At 49.3% G+C, this 18,845-nt stretch overlaps 1 pseudogene across 1 annotated transcript in view; it reads right to left on the bottom strand.

Annotated features, from left to right (window-relative positions):
- Positions 1–18,845, bottom strand: part of LOC144719391 (nuclear receptor corepressor 1-like) — a 120,428-nt pseudogene that overhangs the window by 31,831 nt on the left and 69,752 nt on the right. Inside the window, exons 17-24 of the transcript XR_013585591.1 lie at positions 15,659–15,879; positions 12,937–13,002; positions 9,794–9,936; positions 9,105–9,207; positions 7,746–8,241; positions 4,323–4,452; positions 810–903; positions 146–232 (exon numbers count right to left, since the gene is read on the bottom strand). The product of XR_013585591.1 is annotated as a nuclear receptor corepressor 1-like (transcript). The remainder of the gene's footprint in view (positions 1–145; positions 233–809; positions 904–4,322; positions 4,453–7,745; positions 8,242–9,104; positions 9,208–9,793; positions 9,937–12,936; positions 13,003–15,658; positions 15,880–18,845) is intronic.

Here is an 18,845-nt window from a genome sequence, read left to right on the forward strand (position 1 = left end):
GCCACGTTCAGCGAATTGCATTAGACGATTAAGCCTATATTTAAAGTTGCCATTAAATAAACAAAAATGTCGCCAAGGTACCGTCTGCTACGACGAACGCGTACTGTCACTTTGAGGAGATGCATAAAACTGGCCGCGATCTCACCTGGTGGGACGCTGGAATGCGGGATGTGCGGCGACGACGCCTGAGGGCTGGGTTTCGTGAGGTCCTTGGGTCCCGCTTTGCTCGGATCTGGGGGATGAAACGGAGGAAACATTTTATTTTTTTAGACGACACCGCAAGAGGACGGCTGGCCGCACGCACCTGCTAATCTCGTTTCTGTGCCGGTAACCAGGGCGACGGCGTAAATAAAACCAACGTGGCACGATAAAAATCACCACATTACAACGGCAGAACAGGGCACGGCCATCGACGGGGGGGAAGGGGAGATGAAGGCTGGAGAGCATCACCGGCGAAAGTGAACACCGCGTGTTATTTTTCTAACGTTCCCTCCTTGTTCATTTGTGATAACAATTTATTATTTTACTTTTTTTTACCAAAGCAACCGTTAAGAGGGTGGGAAGTCTGGCTGATATACATTTTTGCAATATATATTTTTTCGCGGGTAAGAGGAAACCAGAGTACCCAAGGGAAATCCACACGAACGAGCGGAAGCTACGTTTTTATATATATATAGTCCTACCGGTTAGAGAATGTTACTTGCTAAACGGCCTCCTACCAGACAGCTCGTTATGTATTAATTATCCACCAAAGGATCCAACACCATACACACTGGGTTTTTTTCGAGGGGATGGGGCGCACATCTCACCTTTGTATTCGTTGATGATTTTCTGCTGGTACAGCGCCCAGGCATCCTGGCTGCCGCCTGCCCCCATTGCTCCGGGCAGGTACGATATCGGGAGCTGTCGAAGAAAAAAAAAGAAATGCAAAACGCTCGTGACCAGCTTGGGACAAGCAAAAGAAAATATCCGACGTGACGAGTGACTTCAGCTGAATTCACGTAAACCCAACGAAACTTATCTGTGGCTCAAAGTGTGGTACGGGGGAGCTGCCCTGGATGCCTCGCTTCAGCGCCTGAATAAAATACTTTTTCTCCGGGTAGTCCATGAGCCTGAACTGACTTCTTTGACAAACCACTAATTGCAAATGATTCTATCATCATTCATCGTTGCTGGCCACGTAGAAATAGGAACCGCTAAAGTGTTGCCACCTCACAGGTGGTACCGTCTAGCGAAACATCTCGTCTTGGGTTCAGGAACTCGGATAGTTCAACGTGCCGAGAGGGAATTTCCTTCTGGGAATTCAATCAAATTCAGGTTCTTACACAATGTCGAATTGTTTTGTTTAATCACAATAAGTCATTCATGATTAACAATCTAAAAGAAAAGGCCTGAATGCCCAAACGAGGATTTGTCAGCGATCCTCTGTATTTGGCAAGCCGGAGTTCCTTGCAGAATTCCACATTCCTATGACAGGAGGATAATCTGCCCATTGCAGAGCCACTGCTGACCTCATAATGAAAGGTGCTCATTGGGCAATACACGATGAGCACAAGAGATGATGATTCTGAGCCCATGTGACAATGGTTGTTATTTGAACTCAAGTGGCAGCCAGCCCTCTTACAGCACCCCGAGTCCCACCATGGCCGTAAATAATGTAACTTTCGGAACTTATAGAGAATCTTAAAGAGCAACCGTCTTACATTTTCCAACCCTGTTCGGAAGGAGAGGCACGCTGTAAAAGAATCAGTATTAATCTTGATTTTAAGCAGTATTATTTTTTTTTAACTCATATGTACACTGAGCGCAATAGGGTGGTAGTAAACAGCGGGATACCTGATCTCCCACTCGCGAGGCTCCATTGTGCGTTTTGTTTGTTCCCACCCGAGACACAGATAGCCCGGCTTTTATGCACATAAGCCAAACAGATGTTCTTTATGAGTCTGAACTCCGTAGCACACCAATCTGCCTTTTGGCTGGACCGTTTTTTTAACAGAGTGCAATCAATGGGCATGTTGCTCAACAGTGCCCCAAGGGCACTCGTTTTGAGGCGAGCAAAAATTTACCGTCCGGCGGAAACTCTTACATTTACAGGAGGCGCGCGCACCTCGTACAAGATTATTAATTCCCCACCAATGTTCTCACCGATTCGAAAGACTCGCTTTTGACGAGGCTCCTGCATTGGGGAAATGTGTCGAATCCCACGGGCAAATGCATGGCTTCGTGCAGGGAGTAAAGCCAGAGTACCCAGAGAAACAAGCGCACATGCGCGCGCGACACGTGCACGCTTGGAATTACGCGGAGAGACAGGAAGAGGAAGTGCACAGAGGCAGAAAAGGGAATTACGCGGAGAGACGGGAAGAGAAACTCTCGCATTGGGGACATTATTAAGTTTCGATTTAAAGCTTTCGTGACTGCAGGGATTCGTCTTCTTGGTTCTTTCGTTGTGGCCGAAACGTCGTGAGAATTATTTTATGTTTTATTTTTATTACTTTATTATTTCAATTCCACGTGACTTTACCGAAAGAACCAAGAAGACATTATTAAGGTTACGCAAAGTGGGCTTAGGCAGGGTAGGTTGCGTGCAGGGATGATGTCTGGTGGTACAGATGCGTGTTTTAAAATTATTTTGTTAAACCAGATGAGCAACTGAAGAGATGAGGACCGTCTCGTTTGCAAGATAACCTTGGGGGGCATTAGTCTACCAATCGGGGGTAATGATTGCGATTTATAATCTCAACTGAGTAATTCGTGGTGTAATTTTCGAATTATGCAGATTTGAACTCCACACACCAGCACAACAATGGCCAACTCCCTAATCTTGCGAAAAGACATCGGATGATCTTTAAGGTCCACTGTGAGTGAAACAAACGGTGTGCCGAAGTATTATTACGGTTATTTACACCGGCAGTATTAATCGTGGCGGCTGCTGGATTTCACCGCCAATACCATGATACCGTACTTAAGACTCGTGACAGTTGCAGCTTCAAAGAGGGAAAAGCGCCTGAGAGGCCATCGACAATGGACACAGTAGCGGTGGAATCAACTTGTTGTGCAAGCAGCCGGATGGATTGCTGCATCGCAAGACCGTGAGAGCCGGTCACGGAAAGGGGATCATAGCTGATGATGATGATGAAGATGACGATGAATGCGACGCCTTACCACCATTGAGATTTTGAAACATTAAAATTAAAGTCGCTGCCGATTATGTCAACGCACATCACCGGTTACCACATTGATTTGGATCCCTTTCCAGGGAGATTTTGAAACATTTGCAATGCTGTCCGGGAACCCGTTTGAGTAACAGATCCATTACTCACAACACAAAGAATGACGAATTGGAGAAGTGGCTAAACTTAAACAAAATAATTAAACAATACCGCACACACAAAAACACAAATTCATTGACCCGAAAAGGCAAGTGATTCTACAGCGAGCACTTTTTACGAAGAGACCACACAGCGCGTGACCCGAGCCCAGCCGCCTTTGCGACGTGCCGATGTTCACACAGCGCCTCGCCAGGTACTCGATTAAGGCTGAGAGGACTCGGGAGAAAGCCAGGGCTAGGCTCTAACACCCGCTGCTTTGCCAATGCTGTCCCTGGGTGGCTTGGCAGCCGGTCCAGATTTGTTACGTGATTTGCTAAACGCTCCACGCCAAGTCGTTCTATATCGAGAATTTTGCAATACAAATGAATGAGTGTCAAGGAGATGGCGATGACAGTAAATACAGATGGTACAGACAAGACAGCGTTACACACGAGACAGCGTGCAGAGATCAAGCGGACGGTACAAATGAGACAGAAGTACAGACGAGAGACAGCACAGCACACACGGTACCAGATGACCCCCAATTCGATCAGATGGCACAAAAAACCACGGCACGTACAGACGACAGAGACAGCAAACACACAGTACAACAAGACGGACGGTATGGGATGAGACATTACGAACAAGATAAATATCGGAGCCAATTCTGTTATAAAATCGTGACCCCCTAAAAATGTAATGCCAATTAAAAAGTCACACATCCGTTTCCACAGTAAACAATAAACAATTTTTATTTTCCCAGGTAAGGCCCACTGAGCTGGATAGCTCTTTTTCTGGACACAAATGACAGCCCAACAAAAGTGGCATATTATGTGGAAATTTCTACTCTATACGCATGTTCCTAAAACTCAAAATATACAGGTGTCAGGGTCGGTAACGAACTCACGACCTCCTGTATACCGGGTGAGGTTAACAACTCCTGGCCACCGCGGCACCCTGTGGGGTGGAACAGCACAGCGAGCTGCGCCGCCGCCGCCGCGTGCGATCTATTACCATGGCCGGGATCTCCGCCGCTCTCTGCACCATGTGCTGCAGGTCCTGCGCCACGCCGCCCACTCCGCTCAACGCCGATTTATTCGGCGACGCAACGCCGGACTTCGCGCTGGGGCCAAGCAGCCTTTGCCTGAACGATGAGAATCGGTGGGAGAAGAGGGGAGGGGGGAAGAATGGGGGGGGGAGGCATGGGGCATGTGGGAGGTAGGACAAACATTTGTTAAGCCGCACTTTGAAAGATAACACTTTCACTCTTGCTCCGTCTATCCGCCTTTTATGTAATGACTGGCAGGGTTCGGACGATTTAGATCCATTTATTCGACTCTCAAAACACATATCTAGTAGTGCATTAAAAATCAAATATTTCTTCTTCACCAATTATTCTTTGCGATTGGATTTCGCGGCAATTTGTCAAATCGAGGAAGGAGTTGAATCGTTACATCCTCAGTCGATGTCTTTCTGCACGCCAACAAGTATACAATTCCAACCTCAAGCAGAATACAAATTTGATCCGAGCGTTCTCCGATTGGCCAACGGCAAAAAAGCCACTGCGTACGATTGGCCAATGGCACGGCAATAAATGTATAACACTTCACGTAGGGCCATTGTAGAGGTAGGAGAGAGCTTTACAGCGAGCCAGCCACACACGTCAATAGAAGCTCCACTCCAAATTCCATTAAGGAGTAACACAAACAAACGACGCACTTTGACCATTTGGTTTTGTATCGGCGTCGACATATGGGCCGGATCCTCACTTAATTGACTGGCATGTCGGCTTGTCATTCATTCCTCCCCCCCCACCCCCCGCTTCACCGATGATGTCATTCAAACATTAACTGGACCTACCATCACGAATGACTGACTGTCCGACCTATCGACCGACCACGCAGGTCATCGCGCGTGGCAATGACAAGTGTTTGCGCAACGCTACTGCGGCGCAATAATACCGTGCTCTTACGAGCGGGGGGGTGGGGGAGACGTTGCAGAGTGTGCGAGGAAGTCAACGGGTCCGGCTGTGGCGATGGCAGGGGAGGCGTTTTGCCGAATGTGCCGGCGCTCAGAGCAACAAATTAGAGAAAATTAAATTCAACAGCGCGCGGCACACGCGCTTGCGTGCGCATGCGTATGCGCGAGCACGCTCGCTCCAACGCCTACTCGTGCCGACTCGTTTAATGAGACGCCGAGGCAAGAACACTCTGTTCCCCGTGCGCAAACGCGCAGCTTATTGTACCGGTCGAGGTCACTTTTAATAAAAGTAAAAAAAATAATGAAAGGCTCAGGATACCTGTCAGCAATACGGACAATTACTATTCTACTGCGTGGAGATGCCACGATGATACGAGAAACGCGAGTGATCAGTACTCAGCAGACAAACACACGCACGCACACAGAGAAGAGTTCATCACGGAAGCCGCACATTCTCTATCGGCTTGGTCTGCTTTACATGAAGGAAAGAAAAACCCTCTGAAATTCAGCTGCGCTGAAATCTACAAGGGATTAAATAACCAAAGTTTATGTGAAGAAAATACATTCTGTCTTCAAGTGCCATACGACGCCTGTTTTGATGAAAGAAATCAACCGAAAAATAAAATATCAAAATTATTTAGCAATGCTTTTCCTGTAGTTACAAAATGAAATAATGTTATGACTTCTTGAGCTGATTATGCTCATGTTCCCATTTGATGAAACAGCTATTTATTACTACCAGCAGTTAAGCCAGTGATTAATCATGCACTCAAGGATCTATTAACACTGTTATATCTATTAGTTTTTAGAAAGAGATTTTGCACATTTCATTATCGCTTGGGTTGTAAAAGTGCCTTTGACTTATTTGTGCATAATTGACTTTCGTTTAGACAGCAGCCAAGCGGCGGTGCTCAAACTAAACAGCGGATTCGAGCACAACCACGACGACTCTCAGTCGGTGATGCACTGTGCCTTATGTCGGCGGTGCGAAAGCGCAAATAACAAAACACAAACGCATTGGTCATGAACGCTACGGCCTGAACAAGAAACTATAACATTTTATTGCGTGACGTTTCGGGCGAAGGCCCTTCCCGGACAGCCAGAGAGAAAGTGAGATTAGGGTTCGGGACTGCATTTTACACCATGGGGCTTGATGATAAAGAAATAAAGCCGGTTGGAGCTTTTTTTTTGGCATATGTATATTTAGATGATTTAATACATTAAATAGCTACTCGTATGTCAAGAGAAGAACACTAATTTAATTAAAATCTCATCAGGCCCCAGGGTGTACAATTTCAGTTTCCAACTCTTTGTCCACCAAATCTCCGGCCTCTCTATTTACGTGCTTCCAAGGGGGCGGCGGCCACAGCCCAAAACGTTGCCTTCTTAAATATCTTTTTTTCCCCCCTTTAAGGCCATGAATGAGGAGTTTTCTTTCGTTTTGTTATTCATGCTTGTGCACCCCACTCTGCTCAACGCAGAATCACCAAACAACTCGTTTCATTTTCACCACAAATATCGACCGTTCTCAATACGAACCGGCACAGCGCGCACCATTTGCTTACACTCGTGACTGAGCATTCGCTACCCATCCTGTGTATTTTCGTCCTGTTCTTGACGCCATGGAGATGTAATTAAAATTGGATAAACGTACACCGTATGAGGTTGTAGATGCTAAAATGTTTGTACACGTGTTTTAATGTGCCTGCTACGTACGCGCAACTGGACTTCCCTGAACACCCGTACAATAGATTTTTCGGTCCAAAGATTGCAATCAATTAATACGTTTGTTAGTATTTAAGCCCTTAATCAATCCACTGCTGGATGAACGCCTCCCCATATTTCCAGGACAAACAATTATCCCTGCGTACAAGAACATGAAACGTTGCAATAACAAAAGTTAGAAGGGAAAACAAAACCTCCATAATACATAAGATAACAACTTACACAACGCGTTCTTGTCACGCGGATGTCTTCGGAATGAAATAGTTCATTATTTAGCTTGCAACACGGCATAAGATGGGCAAAACCGTCAGGGCAAAGCACGTTGGCATATTTGCAACGAATCCTTTTTTGTGCTGGTTTGTCTCCCCCAACTTTTAGACAACGCTTTGGTCAATAAGGTCAGATTTCAATGGGGTAAGTTTCTAAAAGGAGCGCTTCATTTTAAATGAAAATTTCGTTAATATTGGAACACTTTAAAGAGTCATCATGGCCCTTGTATTACACAGAGAAATCCAATAATGCATAAAAGCTTTTAACTTTAGTTGGAAAATATTATTTAAAAAACAATGATTTCCCAAATTAACTTATCGCTTACTTGTTTACGTACAGGCAAGTAGGCCGTCGTAAATAATCGCGGATCTCGGGCTGGTTAATAACATACTCGGTTACGTCACATCTCTTAAGAGCTCTAGTCCCACAGTCGCCTATTCCTCGGTGGTGAATCTGCCGCACCTCGACTCGTCGCCATCGACATCCATCTCGTCGGCGCTGCAGGTGGCGCTGGAATCGTCCTCCGAGGCGCCCTCGGCCCCCCTCTGCCTGTCCCTGTCGCGGCCTCTCCTGCGCTCGCCCTTCTTGCGCTCGGCCCGGGCGCTGCCCTCGGGCTTCACCTCGCCCTCGCGGTGCCCCGCCGCCGCCGCCGCCGCCAGCACCGCCTCTTTGGAAGCGTCTTTCTTGGCGTCGCCACCACCTTCCCCGGCCTCCTCCTCCTCATCATCGTCCTCCTCCTCCTCCACCTTGACACGGCGGCGCTCGTCGCGAGGTCCCACGTCCTCGCCGGTGCCGTCCTTCTCCGACTTCACGGCCAGAGACGGCACGTCGCCCGGGGTCGCAGCGCCGGGGGCCCATTCTGCCGACGGGCCGGCTTGAGAAGTGGGTTTGGCGGAGCCGCCACCAGGAGGTCGTGGCGACGGAGCGCTCTCAGTGTCCGAGCTCTGGTTGCCGGCGCCTGACGAGAAAAAAAGCAAATAAAAACGTTAAACCTCTTTCCACAGTTTGCGGAGCCTTTCACATTTTTCTGTACAATTCAAATGCGTCCGTGTGCGAGTTGTTGGTACTGGAGTCGCACGGGTTGATTTCGTTTCAGGCGAGGAATGCAAGAAGCTGTCACGCACAAGACACCTAACATCGCGTGCAGTTTCACAAAAGGAACGTAATGTCGCGACCAGGTAAAAGGTAAATGCGCAGCCCTGCACAGTTTTGCTCACAAGCCAAATCTGGCACAAGGGCAAACTCGAGGGCACTGAATCTTCTTCCACGCTGGCCAGGCGTCTGTGAGGACGTGGGAAATACCCCACACTTCATCTAAACACCTCACACGACCTGGCGATCCGTCAGACTGTGGTGCCACGATTTATAAAGCTGCTGGGTGCAGAGGTGGAGGGGATTTAATGCGCCACTGTGGTAAGCTGCTAACTACCTCGCCTGGTTTTCATGGAGATCCCATCCCCAACACCTATATATTTCAAGATTGTCTCTCTCACCATGATCCCATGGATTTTTCTCCAGTTTTACCCTCCACATTTAGAACCGAAGTACATTTACAGTATTTGGTTGCTGCTGTAAATTTCCACATGATAAGCCACTTCGTTGAGCTACCATTTATGGCCCGGTCGCTTCTGAAAAAGAGCTATATAGCTGAGTGGGGCCTTACCTGGTATAATAAAAAGTATAATTTTTTTTAATGAATTTGGTTTTGAACAAATGACCTAAAGATGTGGCGGCGTGAAGCTAAACCGCGGTGGCTAAACGGGCAAACGGCCGCCACGGGTTTCCTTTTTCCCTGCGTGCAGTTCGGCGGGAAGCCGTTACCATCGCTCTCGCCGTCGTGCTCCTGCTCGTGAGCCCCGGAGGTGCTGGAGGAGCCACTCTCGCCTCCCACGCACGACGCCTCGCGATCCTGGGACCCGTCCGACTGGCGCCGCCGACAAAAAACACACGCGGTGGGACGGTGGGGAGGGTTAGACCACTGGACAGACAACACGCGCGCACACAAACCGCACAGCCAACAAAAGGGTGCGGGCGGGCATAAGAAGCTTGGATGCATTTATTATTCCTGCTTTGCGCGAAAAAAATTCTTCAAAATAATTTCCTTCGGAATTGGACAATTTCCACTGTTCGTGGCGGAGTAATTGCCCGCGTGGGCGGCGGCAGCAGGCGGCGGCAGCGGGTGGATGTGCACTCTGCAAAATGCGTTACGTGTCCCCTTTGCTTTTGAGTTTTAATATCGAGAAGCACTTAGGGCGGGCGAAGCGGTGTAGAAGTTCAGCCAAGCAGCACCCGTTAAAACCGCCCCAACCCCCCACCGTGCCAAAGCTTCCCACTCTCAACTCCCAGCAGGACACTCATGGCCAAGGTGACATTTCGGCTGCTCCTTCTATCAAACCCACACTTTCCCCCCCCCCGCTCGCTCATCAAAGAAAAACAGCTTGTTCCCGAGCAAGAAAATATAATTTCGCTTTCAAAATTGCAGGCCGCGCGAAAGTCGAGAGTGCAGTTACCGTCTGCAAGCGGTGCTGCTCAACCAAGTCGTCCAGGTTGTATCTCCGCTTGTTGTTGAAGTAAAAGTTCTTGCACTGCGCTTCCGTCTTGGTGCCGACCATGCGTGCGATTGCGGGCCAGCTGCGTCCATGCTCCAGCAGCCCTGCCCAGCCGACACCGCGCGCACAATGACGTTGGCAAAAAAAAACCTTGTCCAGATGACACGCGCAACATGCACACACACGGCTACCCCAACTGGAGGGTGCGTTGTGGACAAATCGAGTCGGAGCAAACGTTGCGGGCTTCGGAGACTTTTCACGACACCGAAAGGCAATGGTAGGGAGAAGGAAAATGGCAATCATGAGTTTACGATGCGCGCTACAAAATACCGGGTGGCGTCCACGGAGTTGGGGGGAGGGGGGAAACGCTACCAGCAACAATAAGAACCGACATGATGTGCAGTCTACAACAGGGAGAGAAAACCTACATTGTTACCAGTCATCAGAGATTGCAATGTGAGAAAAAATTCCAATCACCACTCCTGCAATCTGTTGACCCAATTGAAAGCAAACATCGGTTCAATGCTTACACTGGGCGCTAATGAAGGCCTTCACGAATGATTAAGTACTCCAAAGCTCCCCTTGTAATGGCCAGTTGTACACCAGCTAGTCGTCCAAGTATACCAATGGAGCCATAAAGGCCTTTTAGGCACAGTCAGCAGTAAACACTAACTGACAAATAGGGCCCATTTCCTCCTTTATTTTGCCTCTGTGAACTTTGCAACACCGAGGGAACTTGGACCCTCTCGGGAGGCCAGATGATAAGAATACCACCCCTATCCTTCCCATTTATAGCCTACACAAAGTCAACAGTACGGTGCAGCACGTTGTTGACATTTGGAGGCACGGGCGGTTACAAATGAGGCTTGTCTTGCTGAACAGGCAACGAAGGGATCAGCAACAGCAGCAGGACCACAGTCGACTTATGCCACCAACCACAGAGATCGATCCGCACGTGCATTCCGGCGGCAGACGGTTTTTTTGGCACAATTATAGTTAACAAAAATGCGACGTTCATTGGAAAACATTGACTTAAAAGTTTCCAAAAATAAAAAAGTGTCTTTGCCAAAGCCCTAAACCCTGACCCGTCCCCATATTGACAAGGAATCATCCTGCCTGTGAGAACAATGAAGGAAGCACCCCGCAAATTATTTTTTGTTCGTTGGGCAATTTAAGTACAGGGGGCCAGATGCGTTCATTCACGTCAGCACTTCAAGCGGAGGGAAAGAGTAAAAAAAAGAACAGCACTAAAGTGGGAATAAACGTTGCACAAGCATCGTATAATTACACACGGCACACACACAGACATAGAGCTTCCATTTATAAGCTCTGCCAGTCAAATACTGCAAGTGCAATAAATGCGCCGTGGGCTTGCCGGACGTTAAAACTCATCTTGATTTGACTACATAAACTGCAATTACAGAGTAAATGTCAGACATTTTCACAACACACCGAAAAAACCTGCAATAAAAGACAGCGCGCGACATGTACAGCCCCCCCCACGCCAGCCACAATGTGCATTCAAGCAAGGCTCTCTGAATGGTTCCCCCCACAGTCCTAATTCTTAAGCAAAGGGTGGTGTTCGCTTTTTTTCTATTTTACAAAGACGCTAACCCAACAACGGTTACATAAAACGCTTTATCGCAAACACAGTGAACCAGCTGGAAAAAACGTTATAACCGACAGCTCAAGAGATTAAAGAGATTACGGGGGTGAGACCATGGCCTCAGTGATCAGGTTAAGTCGAGCGTGGCAAAGAGTGTGTGTAACCTTGGAGTTGTCATTGATCGCGAGCTCTCATTATTTTATCACAGCGCTCTATTCTACAGGGCCTCGTACCTCCACTAGCGTAACGTATCTGCCGCTCCCTCACCCCAGATGATGCTGACACCCTCCATGTATGCATCCATCACATCACAGTGCAACTCCCTCCCCCAAGTCCCTGACTTAGAAACTCCAAAAGCAAATATCCCCCACAAAGCCTTAACAGACTGTTGGGGCAAGTGCTGTTTGCGAGCACCTATTAAGGCCGGAACGGCACACGACAGGGTGGGTGAGGGGCCATCACCACACCTGGCCGCCTTTGTCTCCCTCGTGGCAATGTTTAGACACCGAACCAAGTACTTATTTGAGGCTGAGTCGACCTAGGGGAGGCCCAGGACCGGTTCATATCATCATCACTGGTGCTGGTGGCCGTGAGTGGTAATCGAACTCAGGTTGCCGGATTCGTAGCACAGCGCGCACGCTAACTGCTACACCACTGCTCCCCCCACACTCCTCGCCCTTACCCATATATGTGACCACATCACCCCAACACTTCCACGGATTCCCAGTCTAATCCAGGATAAACTCCAAGATCCTTCGAGGATTCACCCCTGCCCACCTGCCCCCCCTCTCCATGCACACTTCTCCACTCCACGCACTTTCTGCTGTCAAAGAGTCATTGGCACTTGAAAATTCCCCGGCCCTAATCAAGTCCAAGCTTAAGACCCGAACTGTTCTCTCCTCTGCCTGCGAAAGAAGTTCAACATACATTCATACATCCTTTAAAACAAAAATATATATATACACGACAACATTTTTTCTCATGATGCAGTCCCCACGGCTTTTTGTACAGTGCCAGGAAATGAATTTGCATTTCGACACAATGTAAACTTGAACTGTATTGTAAATCAGAAGCTGACAAAAAACTGTTCCAGAATTGACCACTGCTTTACAAATCACCGCCCCCAGCGCCCCCCTACATCCACTTATGCTGTCACCGAGGCCCCAACGAATGAACACACCTGATGGTACAATCAGTGTGTAAGGGGCTTTTAGCGCAGGTGTTTGAAGTCACAGGGCCAACCTCCCTCGCAGCCAAAACCTGTCAAAACCCTGCAAAGCGGCGCTGTTTGATTTGTACGTCTTCATAAAGCGTCACGCGAGCCAGACGCACGATTGTCTTTTACGGACACGTTTCAGCGTCCGTGCGCCCCACCTCCCCCACCAACCCCACCCCCCGAGAGTAGCGCTCCTCTCTCAGACCATCAACCCTGACCGAGGCGACCCCATTATTATCTAATCACAAGGTGAAAGGGTGGCACACGTAGTTAACTTAATACCTTTTTTGGCAACTTCCATCTCTTCTTCGGTCCAACGGCAAACTTCTGCAGCTTCCGAGACAGCAGCTAGGGATGGAGAGGGAGGGCAGGGGCAGGAGGGAGAGAGACGCGGAGATGATTAACGCCGGACACTTCCTGCTCTAGAATTTCAGTTCTGAGAAACCGAGCAAGGCTCGCGTGGTATCGCACTGGCAGAACCGCTTAAACCCCTCCCCTTCCCCCACGGTTCTGTCGGGAAAGGGCCAACCGCAGCCCACGTGATCCGCTTTACGCCAACGTAACCCCTCCACGACGTTTCAAGGCTGCGCGCTCATCAAGCCGGGGTAAATGCACTGTCCGTGCGGGCCATTATGAACCCTTGAGCGAGCGGAAAGAAGAAAAAGAATGCGCGCTTCGTACGCACACCCATATATACCGCACACTTGTTACACGTGGTGACACATTTTTTATGATCCCTGTCAAATAAAAAGTGGACTGATGCCAGCGGTGCTACGGTGCATGCAGCTTAAATGCATGCCAGTGTTTACATTTGACAATAGGTACAATTTAACCCAAAGGACTCAAAACAAGTTAATGTATTATTTCAATTACATTCACCTGGCATAGAACCAGCTCTAAACAAATAAACCCAAGCGTTTCTCAGAATGTCGGTATTAATGCCGGGCCAACCACAACACAACATTGATATTAGACAATAAAGGGGTGGAGGAGTGGGCGGCTGGGTCTGGAATAGGCATGGGGAAGGGGGGTGGCGTGGTGGTGGTGAGGAAGTGAAGGGAAAATCAACAGTTCGTTCGAGACAACCGTTTGCCCTGTCGTTTATGTGTCCCCTTTTCACGGTAAACACACCGCAGGCTTGCGTAACGCGACATCGCCGTAGCCTCGCCCCAGCTGGCCCCATGCCCACTCGGTGCTCACGTCTGCCCGACGACAGCGAACGGCATAAAGCGCGCGCGGGGCCTGCTGCCAGGCGGGCACCTGCTGCCCAACATCATCCGAGTCCAAAAGTCCACACAACCCCAAACAACGGAAAGGGGAGGGGGGTGCAAGGGAAGTGCTCGCCGCACCCGTCGTGGTGAAAATAACTCACTGGTTTACAAGGACAGATTTATTATGCCGCCCTACCCTGGCCAAAGGCAAAGATCCTCCGCCGTGAAGCCTACACAGGCTGTTGGGGCAAGTGCTGTCAAGCAAGTGGCTAAGAAGGCGAGCTCAGCTGCGCAAGACGGGATGGTATGGCCAGCACCATGCTTGGCCACCTTTGTCTCCCCAAGGATATTTACAAACCGCACTAAGTACTCATTTAAGGCCTAGTCTAGCTTGGGGTGGCCCAAGAGCAGCCCGGATAAATGTCATTGATGTTAGGAGCGAGCAGGAATCAACCTCGTGCTGCCGGCTACGTAGCGCAGTGCGCTAACCAATGCGCAGCTGCTCCCCAAACATGACCACACACATACACACACGTGTACAAAGACAAAGGTATAGCATTCACAGACTTTTGGGGTAATTACTGTTATTGAGCACCTACGAAGGCCGGCACAGTAAACGAGGGGGTGGGTGGCCAGCACCACACCCGATTACCTATGTCTCCCCCAATGGTGTTGTTTTACACACCGCACTAGCTACTCATTTGAGGCTGAGTTGGACCTACAGGAGGCCCAGGACTGGTGCTAGCCACGAGCAGGAACTGAACTCTGTTTGCCACGACACCCCCCCCCGCATGTACACACACACAAGTACACACGCTTGTATGTACACACACGCGTGTGTGTACATACAAGAGAAATGGTAGAAAACTTGAGGCGGTCACAAACACGAGAGACTCGTTCCTCAATTAATTCTGAGATGTGGCATTCGCGAACTTTACATTGTAACTTTAACTTCTGCGTCTGCTTGAAAGTTGGTTTCTTTTTTTTTTCTTTTTTTTAAATCAAATATATTCAACTTAAGGTGGCAGACAGCAAACGGTGCTATAGTCCAATGTTAAAGTCGCAATTCTGGAGGCTAATCACGGGAAAGGTGCGCTGTCAACAGAGGATGCCACACTGAAAATCGAATGTGAGTTTTGGTGTGACAAGGGCATAAGCATTATCCCATTTCAGAAACCATATACGTACATACATAGCAAATACATTGTTTATAAATATCATATAAATGAATTGCATTCATATATATGCAGAATAAAAATGTGCGGGATTCTCGCAAGCAACAAGTCAAATAGGAGAGACAGTTACGGTTGTATTTGTGCGGGCACATTGAACAAATCTTGAGTCAGAGGATTTTGCAGCCATGACCAATGCTGCGGCTGAACTGATGAGGTCACTGGCGAGTTAAGCGCGCGTTATATTCGCAGTTAGAGAACTGGCGTGCGCACACGCCGGGTCTCCTAACAACAAGGTCAACATCCAAGCCAAACAGCTCGAGCAACCTCCAGAGAGCCAGCCGCCCCACCCGCAGCCCGCAGGCCGCCTTCACGCAAACATTACTCATCCCCCCCGCACGAAACACCACCACGCAGCTCAACGTTACTCTCTCCTCCGCCCACTCCCATGCGGCCACCGCGTCGTCCCGACGTTTACCTCCTCCGCCTGTAGCTCGCCCCCACCCCCTCCCCGGCGGCGGGCAGTGGGGGAATCAGCACATGCGTGCGCTCCTGCTGCTACCGCCGACGCTGTTGCTGTCGACGACGACGACACGACCATGCATGCCGGCGCAGCCGTACCTGACTGGGTGCTGAGCTCGCTTGCTGGCTGAACGACTCCACCACCACCGCCGCCGCTGCTGCTCACGGGAGACTCCTCCCCACTCTGTTCATTGGCCGTCGAGCGCGTCACTCGCCCTTTCCGGCGACCCTGGCTATTGGCGGTCTTGCGTCGGCGGGACGGCGCGGCTTCTCGCTCCTCCCCGGCCTCCTCCCCACCTTCCTCCCGCTCTCTGATGCTGCTAAGCGGTGGTGGTAGCGGGGGTGGGGGCGTGTGGGTGGGTGGGAGTGTGGGGAGGGGTGGAAAGGAAACCCGATACGTGAAGTAAGCGAAAACAGACAAACAGGACGATAAAAGTCGCCGTGGCAGACGTGCGGAGCGTGCTAGGTCCGTCTAGGTCCGTCGCAGGTGTCCCGCGCAAATTGTATTTTCTATTCAAGTCTCGGAGATATTATTAGGCAAAAAATGCCTCTTGGTTTGGAATCAGGACCCTCCTCGTCACGTGTCACAGGGCATAGGGTGCAAAATCATCAGAAGTTTTTTTTTTATCGGTCTCAACTAGTTTTAAATTTAAATCTGTTCACCGACAACTTTTACCAACCTTTGCTCAATCACTTAAAACAGAAACCGTGTAATTTCGCAGCCAATTTCCACCGGGCGGCTGGCTCCACATAAAGAGGGCAAGGTGTTTATCAGGACCAAACCCTCAGAGATAAGCCATTCCCGCCTCGCCACGCACGCCAACCGGAGTGCAAAGCGGATCATTTCAAGCCATATATTTCCCAGGTTTGTGCAAATGCAGCAACGGTCACCTTGCCTGACATTGCATTGCTAACAAACAAAAAAAGCGATGGCTGTCAATCAGCAAACTGTGAAGGTTCATAAATGATTTTTATTAAGTGAACAGCCCCAAAAGCGGTATAAATTATTCCAAGAGATTATTATTTCTGAGTGCCAGATTGAAAATATTCCGAGCCTAAGATGTAATGATTCAACAATGGAAGTCTACGCTTATGCTTACTTTAAATGCATAGACTTTCTGATTAAGAGAAATCGAACATTTTTAATTCATACAAATGATTCATAATATCACTATAGATTGTATTGTTCCCAAATCTACACTAATTGTGTTAACTTTCTCATGTCACGAGACAAAGCATCCAGTGCCACTCTTCGTGTAAGATTAACGGCCCACTGAAGTGGATACTGGAGAGCGACCGATTGTATCCACTTTACGCAGCAGGGGGCAGCTGTTTCCCACCCACTCTGCTACCGAGTGTAATGTTCATCTCGTGAGTAAAATGTAACATCTTTTATTCTCGGAGCTGGAATATAGCCAGACTAAAGTGCAAAAACTCAAGTTAATATAATTCATAATCAGTTCAATTTCGGTTAGACCATGTAACATCATAATACTGGTCGTGAAAGCCTACATATTACTTCACATTTAATGCAATGGGGGTTTTATTTCGCTGCAGTCATTGGTGACTGGGCTGAAACCATCAACTCACTTAACAACCCAGTTAAATCACTAGCCATACCATGAGTGATTCTAATTGTACAACATTTGTAAGTCACTCATTATACCGTACACACACACACAGGAGTTATACGCATATTAATGTTATTCTGAGCTATTGATGCATCCACTCTTGCAATGCTAAGCTTTTCCCACGCCACAGCCGTCCTGCGGTGGACGGAGCTGCTGCGGTGCGGGGAGGTGGACCTAGGTCAGGGGCAAGCGGGGGCAGTAAGGAGCAGATTGGGAGGAGGTGAAGCAGACGGGGTAGGCATGGGCAGGCGTTGGTGTGGCGGTTTGTGGGGGGGGGGGCGGGGAGGTGGTGCGGCGAGCGATGTGGGCAGCTGCTTCCTGTGCGCGCGATTATAATCTGCCACTTGCGTCCCCATGTATTTACGCCAACTTGGGAGCTGCCAGCGATTCCCTTGGGCTCAGGCCGATACCCAAACAATCCCCCCCCCCCGCCACTGCCGTCGCAATATCTGATGTGACATTATTTACACAGCGAGGGTGGACGCTGCTTGTGCACGGGTCACCGCTGCTGCCCTGCGCGCGCAAAACGCGACATCAAATTTTCATCGTGGACCAAATTTAAAACCACGCGCAATGCCTGTAGGAGGTAGGCATTTTAGAACATGATCCGTAACGTGGCACCGGTACTTCAAACACGGGCGTGCTTGGCAGAGGCTCTAATGTGCAACAGACGTGCGATTTTGAAATATATTTCGCAAAACATTTTAAAGTGTCCCGTGAGCACTAAGTCACTTGCGCACCCACCAACTTGGGCTGTTTTCTGGTACCCCCCCAATGACGATTACACACAACCCCGGTTTTGCAGTTCCTATTTTGGTTTTTACTTGGCAGACGGCTAACCTTTTCGGCGGAGCACACATTGCAGGGAAGAGAACTGGATTTTGACATGGCATTAAAGGCATTTCAGCAATTCAGTTTGTAAATCGCCCCACGCATGGCAACAACAGCGCGATCTAGGGATTCCAATCCAAAGGGCCTCGACTCCAATAACCAAACAGGATGTGATGCTAATGTTTTTTTGTCGTTGTCTGGCCTTTATTACTGCTCGCTGATGAGATCCAGACAGGGGCGATGGTGGGGGCGGCTGACCCCACTGTCGCTCTCTAAATTATCATTCGAGGCAGGGATCGACGCGGTGCGTGTGGCAATGACGTGGTTACCGACAAGTGCCAACGGGACGTTCGTTAACACGAGGGTTCGATTGTAACGTGTGACGGCTGCGAAAGGTCGTGGTGGAGGGCAGTAAAAAAACATTCGCAGGTGTGGATGTTGGGATTAATATCAACTGAGTGGTTAATTGGTGGGGTAGGGTGGCGGTGGCAGTGACACAGGGCGTGGCGCAAACTGCAACTATTCGTTCGAGCTTAGCGACACGAGCGCGGTTATTTTCATTGGCTGAGCGCGCTCACTTCGACATTGGCTTTCACGTCCCACAAGCCCTCCGGACCCCGTGCCAAAGTGGTCAACTTTAGCCAACCGCAGGACATTAGGACATCGATGACGGCACAATGATGGCAAAAACTTGGCGGCCAACGAGAGAGCGGCTTGCCCCGATGTCCCCCGCCCAGCGCCCCCGGCAACCAACCGAGACGGAGGAACATTGCACGCGTCCTGCGAGCCTCGCTTCGCTTACTCCCTTCTTTACCCGGAGCAAT

Source organism: Lampetra planeri, chromosome 6 (genome assembly GCF_965212315.1).
Source record: "Lampetra planeri chromosome 6, kcLamPlan1.2.h2, whole genome shotgun sequence".
In the NCBI taxonomy this organism is placed as follows: domain Eukaryota; kingdom Metazoa; phylum Chordata; class Hyperoartia; order Petromyzontiformes; family Petromyzontidae; genus Lampetra; species Lampetra planeri.